Source organism: Pelodiscus sinensis, chromosome 3 (genome assembly GCF_052426305.1).
Source record: "Pelodiscus sinensis isolate ZL-2025 chromosome 3, ASM5242630v1, whole genome shotgun sequence".
NCBI lineage: Eukaryota > Metazoa > Chordata > Testudines > Trionychidae > Pelodiscus > Pelodiscus sinensis.
The window spans coordinates 5,009,629-5,027,487 of record NC_143054.1 but is presented as its reverse complement, the minus strand read 5'-3'; the positions used below and the strand labels follow the sequence as shown (position 1 = coordinate 5,027,487).

The window sequence follows — 17,859 nt, the reverse complement described above, 5'->3', positions numbered from 1 at the left end:
GGTCCACAGAAGCCACCGCGCTCCTCCTCCAAGGCCGGCGCCCCCTTCTGCAGCGCGCCTGGCACGCCAGCTCACTCCTGGCTTTAGGGCACGGGGCCCTTTTAGGCGTGAGGCCAGATTCGAGCATAGCCCTAACAGGCTGCCGGCGGCCGCCCATCATCTTGCTTTCCTGCGCCGAGCCGGACAGCTTCCCGGTAAGCACTAGGGTTGCCAGGCTGCCTCCGAACTGAGCCGGACAGCCCGGGACTTTCCCCTCCTGCCTTGGAAAAAATCAGAAAGCCCTGGACATTTGAGGAGTCTGATATTTTCTGAATGTTCTTACCTGACAGGAGGCGAAAATACCAACCTGTCCGGGTCAATACGACACCTGGCAACCCTATAATGAGCGACAAAGCTCATGTAGGCAACCCCTTCGCAAGAGAGGCAAGGCTGAGGTAAAGGCTGAGCATGTCCCCCTGGGTTCTGGCCCCGCACAAAAGACAGGTGGAGGTGAGGAGGTCAGGAGAGAGCAGTTATGCCTAGTGGTTAGGGCAGGCTGTGACGTGTAATGGAAGAAGTGGCCCAGGCAGTCCTTACCACAGATCCTCACCTGGTGAGGGAGATCCAGGCACCTTCTCCACTGGCTGTTGTTTATAGGTAAGTAAACCTATAGGTTTAGCTCCCCTAAAGCTCCTAGTAAGAACATAACATCAGAGCGGCCACACAGGGTCAGACCAAAGGTCCATCTAGCCCAGGGTCCTGTCTGCCGACAGTGGCCAATGCCAGGTACCCCAGAGGGAGGGAACACAACAGGGAATCAACACATGATCCCTCTCCTGTCACCCACCTCCAGACAGACAGAGGCTAGGGACTCCATTCCTCCTCATCCTGGCTAATGGCCATTGATGATCCTAACCTCCATGAATCTATCTGGCTCTTTTTTGAGCCCTGTTGAAGTCTTGGCCTTCACCACATCCTCTGGTAGCTGAGGCGTTCGCGCAATCCCCAGGGTCGAAAGGCCAGGCTCTACCTGCTTTGGTGTAAGTGTAACCTGCACACCTGCTGGGGTGGGGCACTGTCCCATGGCATGGCACTGAGAAAGAAAGAGCGAGTTTGCTCTACAGCCTTAGCTGAGAGCTAGCTGGCTCCTGCACTGAGCTCCAGAGGTCCCAGGTTCGATTCCCCCGTCAGCGTTACACAGGCACTTGGAGCCCAGACCTTGTCCTAAGCAGCGGGTAATGAGCTCCCCTCTCTTCCATGAATGAGTTCTGGTTTTCGGCTGCAAGGGCACAGGGCAACTTGCCTCCATCATGGAATGCCAGGGGTGGGTTTCTGCTTGGAAAAAAAAATGGAGTAAGGGCAAAACTTCCCTCTGGCCTGTGAGCCTAGAGGCCAAGATCAATGAGTGATAAGCACCTAAGAGAAAGTCTCAACTACACAGTACAGTTGACTTAAGCCACCTCCACTCACAGCCCCAGTAGGAATTTAAAGTGGTTTGGCTTGTGCACACCAGCTCCTTCTGTCAGCAGTGCCTGGCCTGACCCCGGAGCACTGAGTTACTGTCTGCTTGAGCATTGTGGGGCTCTGACAGCCGGAACCCCACCCCCCTGGGGGTGACAACCGGAGCAGTCAACGCAACGGCTACGCTGATGCAGTGTTGACTGAACTACATCGACCCAAACTCTGTACCTCTCACCAGTGCTCCCTCTAATTTTTAACATCCATGTGCGGAATAAATTTTTTCTTTGTGCACCAAGGCATGTGTAGATGTGCACCACCACTAGAAACACGGGCTGCCTGCTGGGGGCACTGTGGGCACCCTGTTAATCAGCTGGGTGACCTCTGGCTCTCTTCTGGGTGTCTGCCCAAGTGCTCAGCTTACAGGGAGCACCGCTTCTCACAGAGGCGGAGTTGTTGGGTGGGCGTAGTGGGTGACTGACAGCAGACGGAGAAACATGGTGGTGTAGACCAGAGCTACACCCCTTTCAGGGGCGGAGTTTAGATCCCTTTCCTTTGCATGGCATCGATGGCTATCTTAGGCAGCTCAGCTTGCTGGCTTCTGAAAATCCCAGCCTTAGGCATCTAACTCACTTCTTGCCTTAGACAGGGAGCCCGGGCACCTCGTGTGGGGCGGGGGATTCTATGGGGCGGGGAGGGAGCCCAACACTCAGTGCTGCTCTCCTTCGTAGTGTGCCGCCAGAGACTCCCTTCTTGATTGTAATGGCAGCCTGGAGTTTCCACTCTGCAGGGCGGGAGCTCGCGAGGGCCCAGCCAGGACTGGGGAATGGCCAGAACCCCGCGGTTCTGCCCTTGGGGGGCAGGACCCAAATGTGGCTGAACAGAGTGAAACTGGCCCATGACAGACGGAGCAAGAGCCAACCTCTGTGAGGTGCACGCTGGGCCCCCTCCGGTGTTGGCCCCTGTTGCTCGCTCCAATCAGCCAGGGACGCCCCCGCTTGGGGCAACACCAGAGCTCTTTATTTACAGCTGTTTTCCTATCACCTAGGTACGGGTCTCACAGCCAGCTGTGCCAAGGGCAGGCCTGGTCAGCCACAGACTCGGAGGATTCCAGCTCCCTCTGCGCTGGGTCGGGCCGGGCCAGGCCTGGTCTAGTCTGGCCTGTCCTGGCCTTCCCCTCCCCTCCCGTTCCTCCTCTCTTTGGCTTCCTCCAAGCCTTCATAGCCCTGGCTTATGGGGCTAGCAGGTGCTGCCGGTTCCTAGGCAACAGCTCCACCGACAGAGGGGGTAGGGGGGTAACTACCCCCGGACCTAGTGATTCAAAAGGGCCCGTAGCTCTCAGCTGCTCCCTTTGCTACTGGCCCTTTAAATCACCGCCGGAGCCCCCGTTGCATGCTCCAAGCAACACTAAGGACTGGGGGAAGTCCGCACAGCCCGACCCCTTCCGCCTCAGGCTCTGCCCCTTCCAGGAGCCTAGGGGCCCAGCAATTCTGTCGGCTCCCCTGCCAGGCAGGCACTGGGATATTCAGCCAGCCCCCATCCATTTCCCTGGATTGGGGCTGGAGTGGCGAAGTGCCTCTCACTCCACGCCCTGCCACACCCCTACATCCTCCCCAGGGAAACAAGATTCTCAGTCCTGTCCTCCCAACAAGGCGAGTTCCTCTGCGCTCCAGCCCCGTTTGCAACGGGCGCTTAGGGAATGGCTTGCCAGAGAGGTGAACTATGGCAGAGATCAGTGGCGAGCCACTAATTAGGTGGACACAGCCCTTCGTTCTCTCATGTGCACCCCCTCCCTCCTCTGTGCATAGCTCTGCACATCTAGAGGGAAGTCCCTTAGTTCCTTTCTGGGAACTGTTCACGGACAAACTGAATGGAGCTCACGGACCACAGAAGGGCCGAGGACCATAGTTTGAGAGCCTCTCGCTATAGGGCAGCCTTTCCAAGCTCGCCTGACCCTTCGGCGTTCTTCTCTGAACACTCTGGCTACGTCTACACTACAAGTTTTCTCGGCAAAAAATATGCTAATGAGAGACTCATTGGCATGAGTCGCAATCTCATTTGCATATTTTCTGCCAATCCCTTTTTTTCACTAGGGTTTTTGCACAAAAACTATCGGTATGGATGTTTTCTTTTTTCACAAAAACACTAGCAAAAAAATGGATCGGCAGCAAATATGCAAATGAGACACATGCAAATGAATCCCTCATTAGCATATTTTTGCCGAGAAAACTCATAGTGTAAATGTAGCCTCCCTGGTTGCTCCTCATCCTTTGCAAAAGCATAGACATCAGAAACGGGTTTTGGGGTTAGCTCTCTTAGGCACAGCGTCACGCTGAAAATTCATGTCTTGTGGCTCATTCATGATCTTTAAATCCTTCCCGGGTCACAGCTTTCCAGGGCATCGTCCCCAGTCCTGTAGCTGGGGCCTACAGTCTTTGTTCCGAGATTTATGACCTTACGATTTATGGTGAAGGTTATGGCATTTGGCTGGACAAAAACACAATTTGTTCTGACTGTGCCCAGTTTACCAAATTTATACAGCTGGTTCTGTAACAGTCACCTGCCGTCAGCATGATTTACACTCCCCCGTCTCCCCCTCAGTAAGTTCACCTTTCCTTCAAAATATGAGAAAATTCCATGGACATTTTCAATAAACATTTTTCTTTACAGTTTTCCACAAAAGCTTTTTAGTAGCTTTTGACCCACTCTTCTACAGAAGGACGGGAGCGCCTGGCTTTGATCTTTTGCTCTACTCTATTTAACACTCAGCAGTGCTAGAACACCTTATGGCATGTCTACACTGGGGATTTATTTCAAAATAACTCCCATTGTTTCAAAATAACAAGGTGAGTGTCCACACCAGAAGCCCGTTATTTTGAAATTATTTCAAAATAACGGGCTTGTTATTTCAAAATAATAACTCCTGCATGTGAGGAAGAATCAGATTGGCACGGACGCTTTTCCGCAAAAGCACTTTCTGCGGAAAAGCGTCCGTGCCAATCTAGACGCGGTTTTGTTCAAAAAAGCCCCAATCGCCATTTTCGCCATCGGGGCTTTTTTGCGCAAAACAATTTTCAGCTGTTTACATTGGCCCTTTTACGCCAAAGCATTTCCGGAAAAGGGCTTTTGCCCGAACGGGAGCAGCATAGTATTTGTGGAAGAACACTGACAATCTTACATGAGATCGTCAGTGTTCTTGCGCAAATTCAAGTGGCTAGTGTAGACAGCTGGCAAGTTTTTCCGCAAAAGCAGTTGCTTTTGTGGAAAAACTTGCCAGTCTAGATGCAGCCGTAATGTAGACAGAGCCTTAGAGACTAACAAATATATTATCTCATGAGCTTTCATTGGTAAAACCTGCATTATCAGATGTGTTGCAGTGAAAATGATAGAATCCAGAGTATAGATAACAGCCGAAGCTGTTTTCTGTCAATTGTAGGAAAAAAACATAACATCATCTCTCAGCGTTTGCTGATGGCACAAGGCTGGGGAGGGGGTGGAAAGCAATGAAGAGGACAGAGCGTGGCTACGGTATGATTTGGATCACTTGCTAACAGCGTGTGTCTCAATAAGGCCAAATTGAAAGTCTTTTACCTCAGAAAGTTGGTCCTATTTACAGGATGGGTGATTCTCTCCTGGGAAGCAGTGACTCTACCCACAATGACCAGGGCTGCTCCTAGGTGGGTGCAGGGCCCAAGGTAAGCCCCCCGGTGCTCCAGGTGTGGGGCCCAGGGCAAACACCCCATTCTAGGCCATGCTCCTGCCCCACCTCTTCCTGCCTCTGCCCAACTCCTGCTCTGCCTCTTCCTCAAACCCTGCCCCTGTCCCACCCCACCCCGCCCCACCTCATTCTGCCCCCACTCTGCCTGCATTGCACACCCTCCTCAAAGCCCCCTCCCCGAGAGACGTGACCCAGGGGACTGCAAGGGGTCCCGGCAGGGGACTGCAAGGGGTCCTGGCATGGGGCAGCAGCAGGGCTCGGGATCCCCCCCACCATGGGGAGTGTCAGGGGGTCCAGCCCCACTGCTGCCCTGTGCCAAGACCCCCGGTAACCCCCCCGGCTGCCCTGGGCCCCGCGGCTAGCATGGCACAACATCCCATTTATAGGACAGCTGAGACAGCTGTGGCAGGCCCCCACCCCACAATGCAGGGCTTAGGGTGGCTGGCCCGAACAGTCCTATAGAAGTGAGGGCTCTGACCACGACTGACACGTTCTTTTCAATCAGCTGAATGTCAGGGTGATGATGTGGCTGTGACCTGGCAGATCACATACCAGCTCATGCCAAGACCCCAAGCCCTCCCCACCCCCCGACACACGTGTGGCTGATTCACCGGGGTTAGTACTGTTAGCGGTGTCATCATCTCGCCAGCAAAAGAAAGCCCAGGGACAACAGACGAGCCCCGGTAGAACATCCGTGCACCAGATTTTGATTGCTCCTCCCACACCTGAGAAGAGATGGGCCCTCATCCCGCCAGCTTGAACTCTGCAGGGGCAGGGGGAAGGAATAAAAACACTTTTCAAGATGAAATTCTCTCTGTGCTGCTGGAACTCTGCGGGGTGAGGACTTCTAAGCATAAGCAAGCGTTCCCCAGCCTTTCTAGCTAGGTAAGGTGCCCAACACCAGCACAGGCATTTCAAGTACAAACCCTCGAGAAAGATTGTTCATAGCAATGGACAGATCTTAATCAGGGTAGCTCCATTGACTGACCTGTGAGGGCAGGGGACCAGACCTGATGACCTCTCAAAGTCCCTTCCAGTTCAAGTGTTCTACGGTTCTATGACTGTAATAGAATTGAGTCAGTTTACACCAGCTAAGGCCCCGGACCGAGAGTATACTTGGGAAGAAGATTCTCCGACAGCTGCAGACGTTTACCCTCCGTCAGCACTAATTCCACAGCCATGGTGACATTGGAAAAGGCAACAGTTTTGAGTGACGTGAAGTGATGCGAGGGAGCTAATGGCCCACGGGGATTATCCAGTCTGCTCCCCTGAAGCATGCAGATGAGAGAATTTCACCGAGGCTGTGTCCAGACTCAGGGGTTTTTTCGAAAAAAGTAGCCTTTTTTCGAAAAAACTTCCCCTGCGTCCAGACTCAAGCCGCGTTCTTTCGAAATTAATTCGAAAGAACACGGCTTTTCTTTCGATGGCGGTAAACCTCAATTTACGAGGACGAACGCCTTCTTTCGAAAGTTCCTCTTTCGAAAGAAGGCGTTCTTCAATGTAAATAGGGCTTCTTCGAAAGAGAGCATCCAGACTCACTGGATGCTTTCTTTCGAAAAAGCAAGCCGCTTTTTCGAAATTTCTCCGTGCAGTCTAGACGCTCTCTTTCGAAAGAGGCTTGCAGTCTAGACATAGCCCTAGTGATCTGGAGTCACCTGGAACATATACAAGGAAGACACCTCTGAAGATAGAAGCCTGGGTGCTGATATTATGGAAGTTTGGGGCACACTACAGCCGGCACCTCGGCAGGATCCCAACGGGGGCGAAGTACTGGGAAGTTTACACATGGCTCTTAGTATATACTTTAAATATCGGCTTTTCTAGCCCACTCTGCATTATGATCTAGGACGAGTTAATAGGCTATCTAGCTATGCTTGCTGTCCACCTGGATCCAGCTATTCGGCAGTGTCATAATGATCGGTGGAGCCAGGACATCAGCCAAGACCTACAGCATGTGGAATGGTGACGTTTCTCAGGTGGAGGAGAAGAAATACAAGGCCCTGGCATTTGTGACGCTGACCCCTTCCCCACTCATGCCTCCAAATCTCCCTCAGGTCCTCCTATCCAGCCGCCTGCCCCAGACAGCTCCCTGTTCATGGAATCATAGACAATTGGGGTCGGAAGGGGTGTTAGGAAGTCTTCTAGGGCAGGGGACTGGACCTGATGACGTCTTGGGGTTCCTTCTAATTCAAATGTTCTGTGATCTAGTCCAATCCCCTGCTCAAAACAGAACCCACCTCAACAAAATCGCCCCTTAGAGAACCAGTGCGGGCTTTTTGCTCATTTAGAGGGCAATGTGAAGTGTGTTCAAGTCCCTCTAACCCCAGAAAGCGGATGTGAAGGAGAGTCAACGCCAGCCACGCGTCCGGGAGCTGTGGGGAAGGAACTGTGCATGTTCCATGTGAGGGGCAGTGAACAATGGGCCTTGAGAACGTGGCAGGTTGGCATTATTGTGAGCGGGCCCACTGGGCCGGAGTGACATTACAGCGTGTCCGGCAGCGAACAGCATGTATGCGGAGTTCAGCGAGTCCATGTCCCTCCTCCAGCCCTGCTCTCTGCCAACAAACTCTCTATAAATACCGGGATCCCCAGCCCAGCACCTCACCGGCCTCCAGCCTCCCTCTCTGCTTCCCTGCTCTTCAGACCTGCTGAGACCCCAGCCCCCTCCAGCCATGAGGATCCTCTACCTGGTGTTTGCTGTTCTCCTGCTGGTCTCCTTGGCTGCTCCAGGTGAGCGGTCGCTCTGGGAGGGGTGGGAATAGGGACGGAGGAGGGGGATCGGCGGGTAACAGGAAGGACTCAGGCTCCCCAGCAGTGTCTGGTGGGGGGGGGGGCATGTTCTGGGGACAGTCTGAGCCAGGACCACTGTGAGCACCACGTGGGTGTCCACTTGTCTGGGCATGTTTAGATGAGCCGCTGCTGAGACAGTCCTGAGCATCTGGCTCTCTGGGTTCCCGTCTAGCGAGTCGCTCGGGGATTCCGAGTCGGGAGATTTCCCGTCAGGACGGGCAGAGAATTCCACCCTCTCACCAGCCCCCCGAGTGCAGACCCTGCGGCCAGCGCTCCCCCCGGCTGTGACCCTCACGTTACACACCTGGGTCCACACTGGGCACAGAGATACAACAGGCCTGATTCCCAGAGGCCCTGAGCACCCCAGCTCCTTTGGGTCCCTCCTGAAAACCAGGCCATTGGTTGCGAATGCCTTGCTGTAGATGGGGCTGCCTGACAGTGGAGAGCTGCACATGAAAATTCTGGCTCCAAATTCTCAGGAGAAGGACCGAGTAAGGATGCTCTTTGCTGCACTCCAGGGTGTCCTGTGAGCCCTGGTTTTAGGGATGTTTCTGTCCTGCAGAAAACAGAGTAAACCCAGCAGCCCCCTGAGATCCTGCTTCCCTAGAGAGCTGGAGAGGAAACGTTTCCCTTTATTATTGGAAAGGTGATTTCTGAGCCAGGAACTGTGTGTAACTCACGGCTGTGCTGCTTTCCCGAGTCTGCAGAGAGCCTGAAACAGCCACTCTAATAACCATGGAAGCTCTTCTCCCTCTGGGCTCAATGGAGTTTTAACGATGGCCACGTTTTGTGCGCCCTGAAGAGCTAGATTTTCAAGGGGATGCCACGGTGTGTCTAACCTGCACAGGTGCTGCCCAGAATCGGGTGGGCACCTTGACTGTTCATGAGCTCAGATGGTCAAGAGCAGGATTTTGCCACTCAAAGTCTCCCAGGAGTACCATGGACTTCATGGTCCCCTCCCTCACAACTGGCCTTCTCCTTCCTTCCTGCTCTTCTCCTCTCCTCCGCCCACTGCCATTTCCCTCTTCCATCTCCTTCTTCCACCGTCTCCACCTAGCTGCTCCTACCTCTCTACTCTCTCCTTCACTACCTCCTCTTCTCCCATTCTCCCCCTTCCAATGCCCCTTCCTTCCCAAATCCAGCTCCTACACCCACTCCCTTCCTCTCCCTACACCCGCTCCTTCCATCGCTCTCTCTGTCTCCATCTCTGACATCCTGCCTGCTCTCACCTGCCCTGGACCCTCACACACACCAGCACCCGGCCAGTGTGTCTTTCCCACGGAGATGCCCTCTGAACTACAGGAACCCACTTTTCTTCCTTCTCAGGGGCTCCCCCAATACTTCTCTCCCCATAACGTCTCTTAAGACATCAGGCGGGAGGCATTTAGAGCTCTGATACCCTCTCAGGTTACGTCTACACTGCATGATGAGAGATTAAAAGGGCTAGTGCTTTTCAGCTTAGAAAAGAGGAGACTGAGGAGGGATAGGATAGAGGTCTATAAAATCATGACTGGTGTGCAAAAAGTGAAAAAGGAAAAGTTACTGACGTGTTCCCATAACGTAAGAACTAGGGGTCTCCGGATGAAATGAATAGGCAACAGGTTTAAAACAAATGAAAGCAAGTTTTTCTTCACTCAGAACAATATCAACCTGTGGGCCTGTAACCACCACCAGGCAGGTTTGAACCCGGGACATCTGAAGCAGAGTATAGGAGCCTACATCCTCTGAGCTAAAATCCAGCTGCCTCCCGTCCCATGCTGTAGAGGTCTTTTGATCTTAGCTGTTGATGTGGTCTAGGTGCCACTGCATTGGTCAGTGAACCACACTAGGGCTTTGTCTACACTGGTGCGCTCTTGGGCCAGAAATATGCAAGTGAGGCTAAGCACGGAATAGCGCCGAGCCTCATTTGCATATCTAATGAGCCGCCATTTTTTGCGGAAGAGGCTCTTGCACCAGAAGTGTCTACACTGCCCCTTCTTGCACAAGAAAAACCCTCTTGCGCATTGCTGTTATTCCTGAAAATAATCAGCACAACGGCATTGCACAAGAGGGTTTTTCTTGCGCAAGAAGGGGCCGTGTAGACCGCTCCTTCATGCGCAAGAGCCTCTTCTGCAAAAAGGGCGGCTCATTAGATATGCAAATGAGGCTCGGCGCTATTCCACGCTTAGCCTCATTTGCATCTTTCTGGCGCAAGATCGCGCCGGTGTAGACATAGCCTAGGTGTGTGGGTTACAGAACTCCTTGCCAGAGGACGTTGTGAAGACCAGAAAAAAGAGCTACATAGATTCATGGAGGTTAGGTCCATCAAAGGCTATTAGCCAGGATGGGTAGGAATGGTGTCCCTAGCCCCTGTTTGGAAATGGATGACAGAAGAGGGATGATTCCCTGTTGTGTTCCTCCCTCTGGGGCACCTGGAATTGGCCGCTGTGGGCAGACAGGACACTGGGCCTCTGGTCTGACCCCGTCTGGCTGTTCTTATGTTCTTCCTATGAAGGGGAAGGCAGCTGCTGCCTGGTAAGCGGCCGTCCCTTCCAGGGCAAGAAATTCCCGTTCAGCTTCTCAGTCAGTCTCATCTCTTGGCCTGGAGCATGAATGTGAGTGTGGTTGTGATGCTATTGGGGAAGACACCAGGGTCTTGTCTCGTGGGGACCCTCAGAGCCGCACAGGAGGGACTGGAGAGAGGGGGCCGGGCTGTTTGGGTGGGCAGTAACTGTGAGCGTTGTTCTTTTCTTCTGCCTGACCCTGGACGCTCTCTGTCTCCGCAGGCTATGGGCAGAAGAAGGCCTGTCGTGGCAACTGCACCAAGTCCAAATGTGCCAAATACGAGACGCAGGTGTACGGCACCTATAACTGCAAATACAACTGCTGCGTCCCTCCCAAAAAGACAAAATGAGCCCGGAGGGATCCACCCGTCCTGGACCAGGAGCAGCCGCCGCAGCGGGTCCCCGACTCCCCACAGAAATGTTGCTCCCTCGTCCCATTAAATAAGAGCAGCTCTGGCCTTGGCGTGTGCCGTGTGGGTCCCTCGTGTCTCAGGGCTCTCGTGTGGGGAACCTGGAAAGATTCTAGAGCCCAACCCTGTTAGCAGGCCCGTTGCTCACAGCCCAGGGAAGGTGCCAATAATCCCTGAGCCATGTCTGCAAAATGGCCCCTGAGAAATCCTGGTTTTACCCTCTGCCTTGTAACTGGGGGGAGGGGCAACTTTCTACAGACCGAAAACCAGCACCCACCCCAGCCAAGGCCCAATCCCCTGCCCTGCCTCCTCCCCTGAAACCTGCCCCCTACCCCGCCTCTTCCCCTGAGACCTGCCCCCTGCCCCATCTCTTCCCCTGAGACCTGCCCCCTGCCCCATCTCTTCCCCTGAGACCTGCCCCCTGCCCCATCTCTTCCCCTGAGACCTGCCCCCTGCCCCATCTCTTCCCCTGAGACCTGCCCCCTACCCCGCCTCTTCCCCTGAGACCTGCCCCCTGCCCCATCTCTTCCCCTGAGACCTGCCCCCTACCCCGCCTCTTCCCCTGAGACCTGCCCCCTACCCCATCTCTTCCCCTGAGACCTGCCCCCTGCCCCATCTCTTCCCCTGAGACCTGCCCCCTGCCCCATCTCTTCCCCTGAGACCTGCCCCCTACCCCATCTCTTCCCCTGAGACCTGCCCCCTACCCCATCTCTTCCCCTGAGACCTGCCCCCTGCCTCATCTCTTCCCCTGAGACCTGCCCCCTGCCTCATCTCTTCCCCTGAGACCTGCCCCCTGCCCCATCTCTTCCCCTGAGACCTGCCCCCTGCCTCCTCTCTTCCCCTGAGACCTGCCCCCTGCCTCATCTCTTCCCCTGAGACCTGCCCCCTGCCCCATCTCTTCCCCTGAGACCTGCCCCCTGCCCCATCTCTTCCCCTGAGACCTGCCCCCTACCCCGCCTCTTCCCCTGAGGCCCTGCCCCCTGCCCCATCTCTTCCCCTGAGGCCTGCCCCCTGCCCCGCCTCTTCCCCTGAGACCCTGCCCCCTGCCACATCTCTTCCCCTGAGACCCTGCCCCCTGCCACATCTCTTCCCCTGAGACCTGCCCCCTGCCCCATCTCTTCCCCTGAGGCCTGCCCCCTGCCCCATCTCTTCCCCTGAGGCCCTGCCCCGCCTCTTTCTCTGAGGCCCTACCTCCTGCCCCACTACTTTTCATAGAATCATGGACCACGAGAACTGGATGGGAACTTGAGAGGTCATTGAGTCCAGTCCCCTGCCCTCACCGCAGGAGCAAATACTGTCTAGACCAGGGGTTCCCAACCTGGGGTACGTGTACCCCCAGGGGGTACGAGAAGCTTGTCAAGGGGGTACAGGAAATATTTGGCAAATAACTAGATTATCCTAATTGAAATATTTCAAAAGTAGTTGTGTTAGTGAAAAAAGTTCTGGATTCTGGAGTCTAGAATTTATTTCCTTTCCTATTGAATAGGAGGTACGGGAAGGTTTACTAAAAGCCAAGGGGGTACGGGGACCGAAAAAAGTTGGGAACCCCTGCTCTAGACCATCCCTGATAGACATTTCTCTAACCTGTTCTAAAGTATGTCCGGAAATGGAGATTCCACAACCTCCCTGGGCAATTTATTCCAGTGTTTCACCATCCGGACAGGCAGAAAGTTTTTCCTAAAGTCCAACCTAAACCTCCCTTGCTGCAGTTTAAGCCCATTGCTTCTTGTCCTGTCCTCAGAGGCCAAGGGGAACAATTTCTGTCTCTCCTCCTAGTAACACCCTTTTAGATACTGTACCGGGAAACCACTCTCATGCCCCCTCTCGGTTCTCTTTTCCAAACTAGACAAGCCCAATTCTTTCAGTCTCCCCTCATAGCTCATGTTCTCTGGGCCCTGCCTTTTCTCCTGGGGCCTGGACCCTGACCCACCTCTTCCAGTTAGCCTCCTGTTAGCTCCTCTCCCCCACTCAACTCATGCACAGCCCCGAGGGACTTGCAACCTCCAGCCGCAGCAGACTGGTGGTGGGACAAGTAAAGACGAGCACAGCGGCCAATCAAGAACAGCCAGGAAGCCCAGGGCAAGCTCGGATGCAGCCCTCCTGCATGGCAGCCCCGTGCCCCCTCTGTGCTGCCCCCCAGCCACCCCTTTCCCACCCCACAGCTGCCTGAGAGCACAGTGGCCAATGGTGGCAGAGTGAACAGCAGAAATTGGGAGCCCATTTCTAAGGGGGTTCACGTACCAGGGGTGGTGCCTGCTCCTGGCCGCCTGGGCATTAGCTTGGCCAGGGCTGGTCTTTACCCATCGTCTCTCATGTGTGTGGCCCCTCCTGCTCCTGGACCTGCAGCCTCCTCGTTGGCACTCGGCCCTCTGGCTGGGTCGCCCGACACGACCCCTTCTGGGGCCAGGCAGCAACGTGTTTCCCTGGCCCACTGACCCAGGCTGGCCACTGCCTGGCCTGGGCCACGACCTCCGTGGCTGGTAGGGACCCAGGACCAGCCTCTCCTCTGGGTTCCCGCTCAGGGCCCTGCGGTCGGCTGCCAAAGGCTGCAGAGCCCGACCGTGCTGATTTGTCCCGGAGCCTTCGCCTACCTCCCTGGCTTCCCCCACTCGTGGGGCTGACCCACTGTGGCCACAAGGGGGTAAATCATGCTGGGGGGAGCGGGGAGGCCTGTGCAGAGCCCCAGCCAATCAGGGAGAGACTCAAAGGGAGCCAATCAGAGGACGGCTTGCGGGGGCAGCCCAGTATATAAGGAGTTGCTCAGCAGAGCAGAGCTGGGTGTTGGCCTGCGTGGGGCAGGATGGTTCCCTGAGAGAAGCACTTTGGACAGAGCAGGCTCAGGGCAGCTGAGAGGGGGCTCCATACGGCTAGTTGCAGGCTGGGCCGGCCTGGATACAGGGGCTGAGAAGGGGCGGGGGCCCAGGGAGTGTGAACAGCAAAGGGGGAGCCCAGGAGGGCAGGACAAGGCTGTTGCCAGAGGGTCTGGGAGCCCCCCACACTTCCCCCAACCACTCTCAGTCAGGCTGACACGGACGGCAGCCTGGCCCTGAGTTAGGGGCTGCGGCCGGCCATGGTGGCAGAGAAGGACTGAGGGCTACAGATACCCCTGGCAGGGGGCGAGAATCGAGAGGCGGGCGTGGCTGGAGGGGGCTGGAGCCCAGGGAGCAACGTGGGCCCAGATGTGGGGATGGCAGGATGGAGAGCGACAGCGAAGGCCTGAATGGCCTGCGGAGACTGAACTCTGCTTGGCCTCCAGAGGAAAATGGTCAGAACTGAGGTGGGGCGGGCAGCATGGGGCTGTGCCTAGACTGGCACTGTTCTGGCAGAAACATTTGTCACTCAGGTGTGTGAAAAAACACCCCACTGACTAACACACGATTTAGCAATGAAAAGGACCAGTCTGGACAGCCCTCCATTGCTGGCAGCCACGCGTCTCTGGCAGAACCTCTGGCCCCTCGTCGGGCCGGTTTTATCCCGTGGCGGGAGAGCTCTCCCCCGGCGATAACGGGGCTGCACTGCTCACCCGGCAACAGCGCGGCCGCAGGGGCCCTGCCGTGTGGCTGTGAGCGGCGCGGTGCAGACGGGGCCTTCGGGGGCTTCTCCTCCCACAGCCCCTGCCCACCCAGCGCCTTCCCCCCGCACCACGTCCCTGCGCAGACGCGAGGGCAGGGAGGGGCCAGTTGCTTTTCTCTCTCCTGAGCCGTTTTGCAGCCTCGGCTCCGAGGTGACCGGCCCTTCCCTGGGCCCTCGGGGACAGGCCTGTTCACAGCCCCTTGGGCCGCTCTGCACGACGGCCCCACACACGAGTGACCCACATGGCACACGCCAAGGCCAGGCCTGCTCTCGTTTAATGGGGGGAGGGAACGACATTTCTGTGGGGAGTCGGGGACCCGCTGCCGCGGCTGCTCCTGGTCCAGGGCAGGTGGATCCCTCCGGGCTCATTTCCACTTTGTGAGGGGGAGGCAGCAGTAGGACTTGGGGCAGTCGTACGTGTAGGTCTCATACTCGTATTTGCCGCATTTCCAGTCGCAGCGACCAGCACAGCCCTTCTTCTGCCCTAGGCCTGCGCCAGACACAGAGAGTCCGGGGTTAGGTTGCTCACAGATCAAAAGAGTTGCCAACTTTCTGACTACAAAAAAGTGAACAGTCTTTGCCCTGCCTTTGCCCCGCCCTTTCCCAAAGCCCCTCCCCAGCCCTGGCTCAGCTTCAAGGCTCCGCCCTGATCGCTCCATCCCCCTTCTGTCCAGCAGGGGGAGTGACCTCTGGGGTGGGCAAGGGTGATGGGTATATGGTGGAGCTGCAGGCTGGTGGGTGGGGCCTAGGGGTACCGAGTGTGGCAGGAGGTTTGGATTGGGACAGAGGGGTGGGGTGCTGGAGGGGATGAGGAATCCGGCGGAGGTGGGGCCAGAGATGAGGGGTATGGGCACCGGAGGGGCTCTTGGCTGGGGATGAGGGGGTGTGAGGTACAGGAGGGGCTCTGAGCTCGGGATGAGATGTTTGGGGTGATGGAGGGGGCCTTGAGGCTCAAACATAGAGGTTGGGGGGTGAGAGGGAGGCTGTGGGCAGAGCTCACCTCAGGTAGCTCCCAGAAACACCTAGCATTTCTCTGCCCAATGTGGACCCAGGTGTGTAACGTGAGGGTCACAGCCGGGGGGAGCGCTGGCCCCAGGGTCTGAGCTCGGGGAGCTGGCGAGAGGGTGGAATTCTCTGCCCGTCCTTACGGGAAATCTCCCGAATTGGAATCCCTGAGCGACTCGCCAGGCGGGAACCCAGAGAGCCAGATGCTCAGGACTGTCTCAGCAGCGGCTCATCTAAACACGCCCAGACAAGTGGACACCCACGTGGTGCTCACAGTGGTCCTGGCTCAGACTGTCCCCAGAACATGCCCCCCCCCCCCACCAGACACTGCCGGGGAGCCTGAGTCCTTCCTGTTACCCACCGATCCCCCTCCTCCGTCCCTATTCCCGCCCCTCCCAGAGCGACCGCTCACCTGGAGCAGCCAAGGAGACCAGCAGGAGAACAGCAAACACCAGGTGGAGGATCCTCATGGCTGGAGGGGCTGGGGTCTCAGCAGGGCTGCAGAGCAGAGGAGCAGAGAGGGAGGCTGGAGGCCGGTGAGGTGCTGGGCTGGGGATCCCGGTATTTCTAGAGAGTTTGTTGGCAGAGAGCAGGGGCTGGGGGAGGAGCATGAACTCTCTGATCTCCACGTGTGCGTTGGTCCCTGCAATGTCGCTCTGGCCCAGTGGGCCGCTCCCAGTGATGCAAACCCCCCACGTTCTCAGGGCCCTTTGGTCCCTGCCCCTCCCTCTGCCATGAAACCTGCCTGGTCCCTTCCCCCGGCATCCCGAGGTGGGTGGAGTTTACCTGGAACACGTGCAGCTCCCCAGATTTAGAGGGAATTTGACACCTTGGCTTTACACCTGGGTTTCTAAGTAAACACAAAGCGCTGATCCAGGGAGGGAGCCCTTTGAACTGAATCTGTGAGTCAGAGGGACCTGATGGAGACTTGTAATTCTGAACATCATGGGTCGGAGCCCAGCATCACACAGGCAGGTGCCTTTTCATCTTCTCATCTCTGCGTAACAGAGACTTGAGCGACCCACTTGTCACACCTTCCAGAGGGGCAGCTGTGTGAGTCTGGTTCAGCAAAAACAATGAGGAGACCCAGCGCACCTTAGAGACTAACCGTTGTATTGAGGCATAAGCATTTATAGAAAGTATCTGATGAAAGGCCCTGGCCAGCCCCAGCTCCTCTGAGTCCCTTCTGAAAACCAGAGCAGTTCCATGGAGGTGTCTCTGTGTGGATTTAGGAGCCTGACAGCAGGCCCCTGCCTGCCAGAAATCTAGCCCCAGATTCTACCAGGAAGGACTGAACAAGGATGAACTTGTCTCGGGGCTGGTCTTTCTGGTTTTAGGGATGTCTCTGCTTCGGGGTAAATAAGATGTGCTGCCCTTTCAGCCGCTCTCTCCCCAAATCGCCCAAAGTACGCCATAAATGTTCCAGCAGCCCCATTGACGGACGTATTGGGGTGAACGTTTTCATGGGGAGCTGCTGACAAAAGGAGCTGCTGCCCACAAAAGCTTCTGCTCTAATAAATGAAGCTGAGATTGGCATCGTCTCCGCACGGGTAGGTCAGTGGCAGAAATCTTCCTGTTTACTTCCCTTCCCCCTCACTCATCCATCGAATGAGCAGAGCCAAGAACTCATGCACGAAGCTTTGTTCACTGTGTGGAAGATGCACCAGGTTCTATTTGCTTTTTGAGAAGCAGGGCACCGAGTCACTGTGTTCCACTACTACTAGCGTGCGTAGTACTTGGGGAGATACAATATGCTAAGTAAGAGCAGCCTGTAGTTCTTGGGGACCCAAGTGAAAGTGGTCTCAGGGAAACCCCAGTGACCCGAAGGGTAAGTCTACACTACATTGTTTTTTTGGAAAAAGAGCGTTTTTTTTTTCAAAAAATCTTGAATTATGGCCACACTGCAATGGCGTTTTTTTGGGGTGCGCTGTTAAGTGCTAAGGATTTACACTGTATTGATGGCTGCATTGGTGCAAGCTGGTACTTGGAGGAGATCTCTCTACAGGGCTGTGGCTAACAACAGAGAGCACAGCCCCTGGGAAGCTGGGGTCAGGCGTGGGCTGACAAAGGAACATGGGGCTACTTTTCTGACCTGCCTGGTAGCATGAATGTCCAGTTACACATGGGGTGCACAGAGCCAGCCTGCTAACCCGGGGGACAGGAGACAGGTTGCAGCAGGGTTGAGAAACTTTCTCTGCCCTACAAAGACAAGGGGATCTGAACCAGCAATCAAACCAACTGAGTGCAAAGAATCTGTAAGTCTCTAAGGTGCCCTAGGTCTCCATGCTGTTTTGCTGAACCAGACTCACACAACTGTCCCTCTGGAAGGTGTGACAAGTGGGTTGCTCAAGTCTCTGTTACACAGAGATGAGAAGATGAAAAG

At 55.7% G+C, this 17,859-nt stretch overlaps 2 long non-coding RNA genes across 2 annotated transcripts; one reads left to right on the top strand and one right to left on the bottom strand.

Moving 5' to 3' along the window:
* The first annotated feature begins 6,924 nt into the window (after positions 1-6,924).
* Positions 6,925-10,946, top strand: LOC112546034 (uncharacterized). The gene is made up of 2 exons (XR_003089647.3): positions 6,925-7,885; positions 10,711-10,946. It is a non-coding gene; the product is annotated as an uncharacterized LOC112546034 (long non-coding RNA).
* A 3,782-nt stretch (positions 10,947-14,728) lies between these two features.
* Positions 14,729-16,241, bottom strand: LOC112546033 (uncharacterized). The gene is made up of 2 exons (XR_003089646.3): positions 15,889-16,241; positions 14,729-14,961 (listed from the first exon to the last, which is right to left on the bottom strand). It is a non-coding gene; the product is annotated as an uncharacterized LOC112546033 (long non-coding RNA).
* Positions 16,242-17,859: the final 1,618 nt, after the last annotated feature.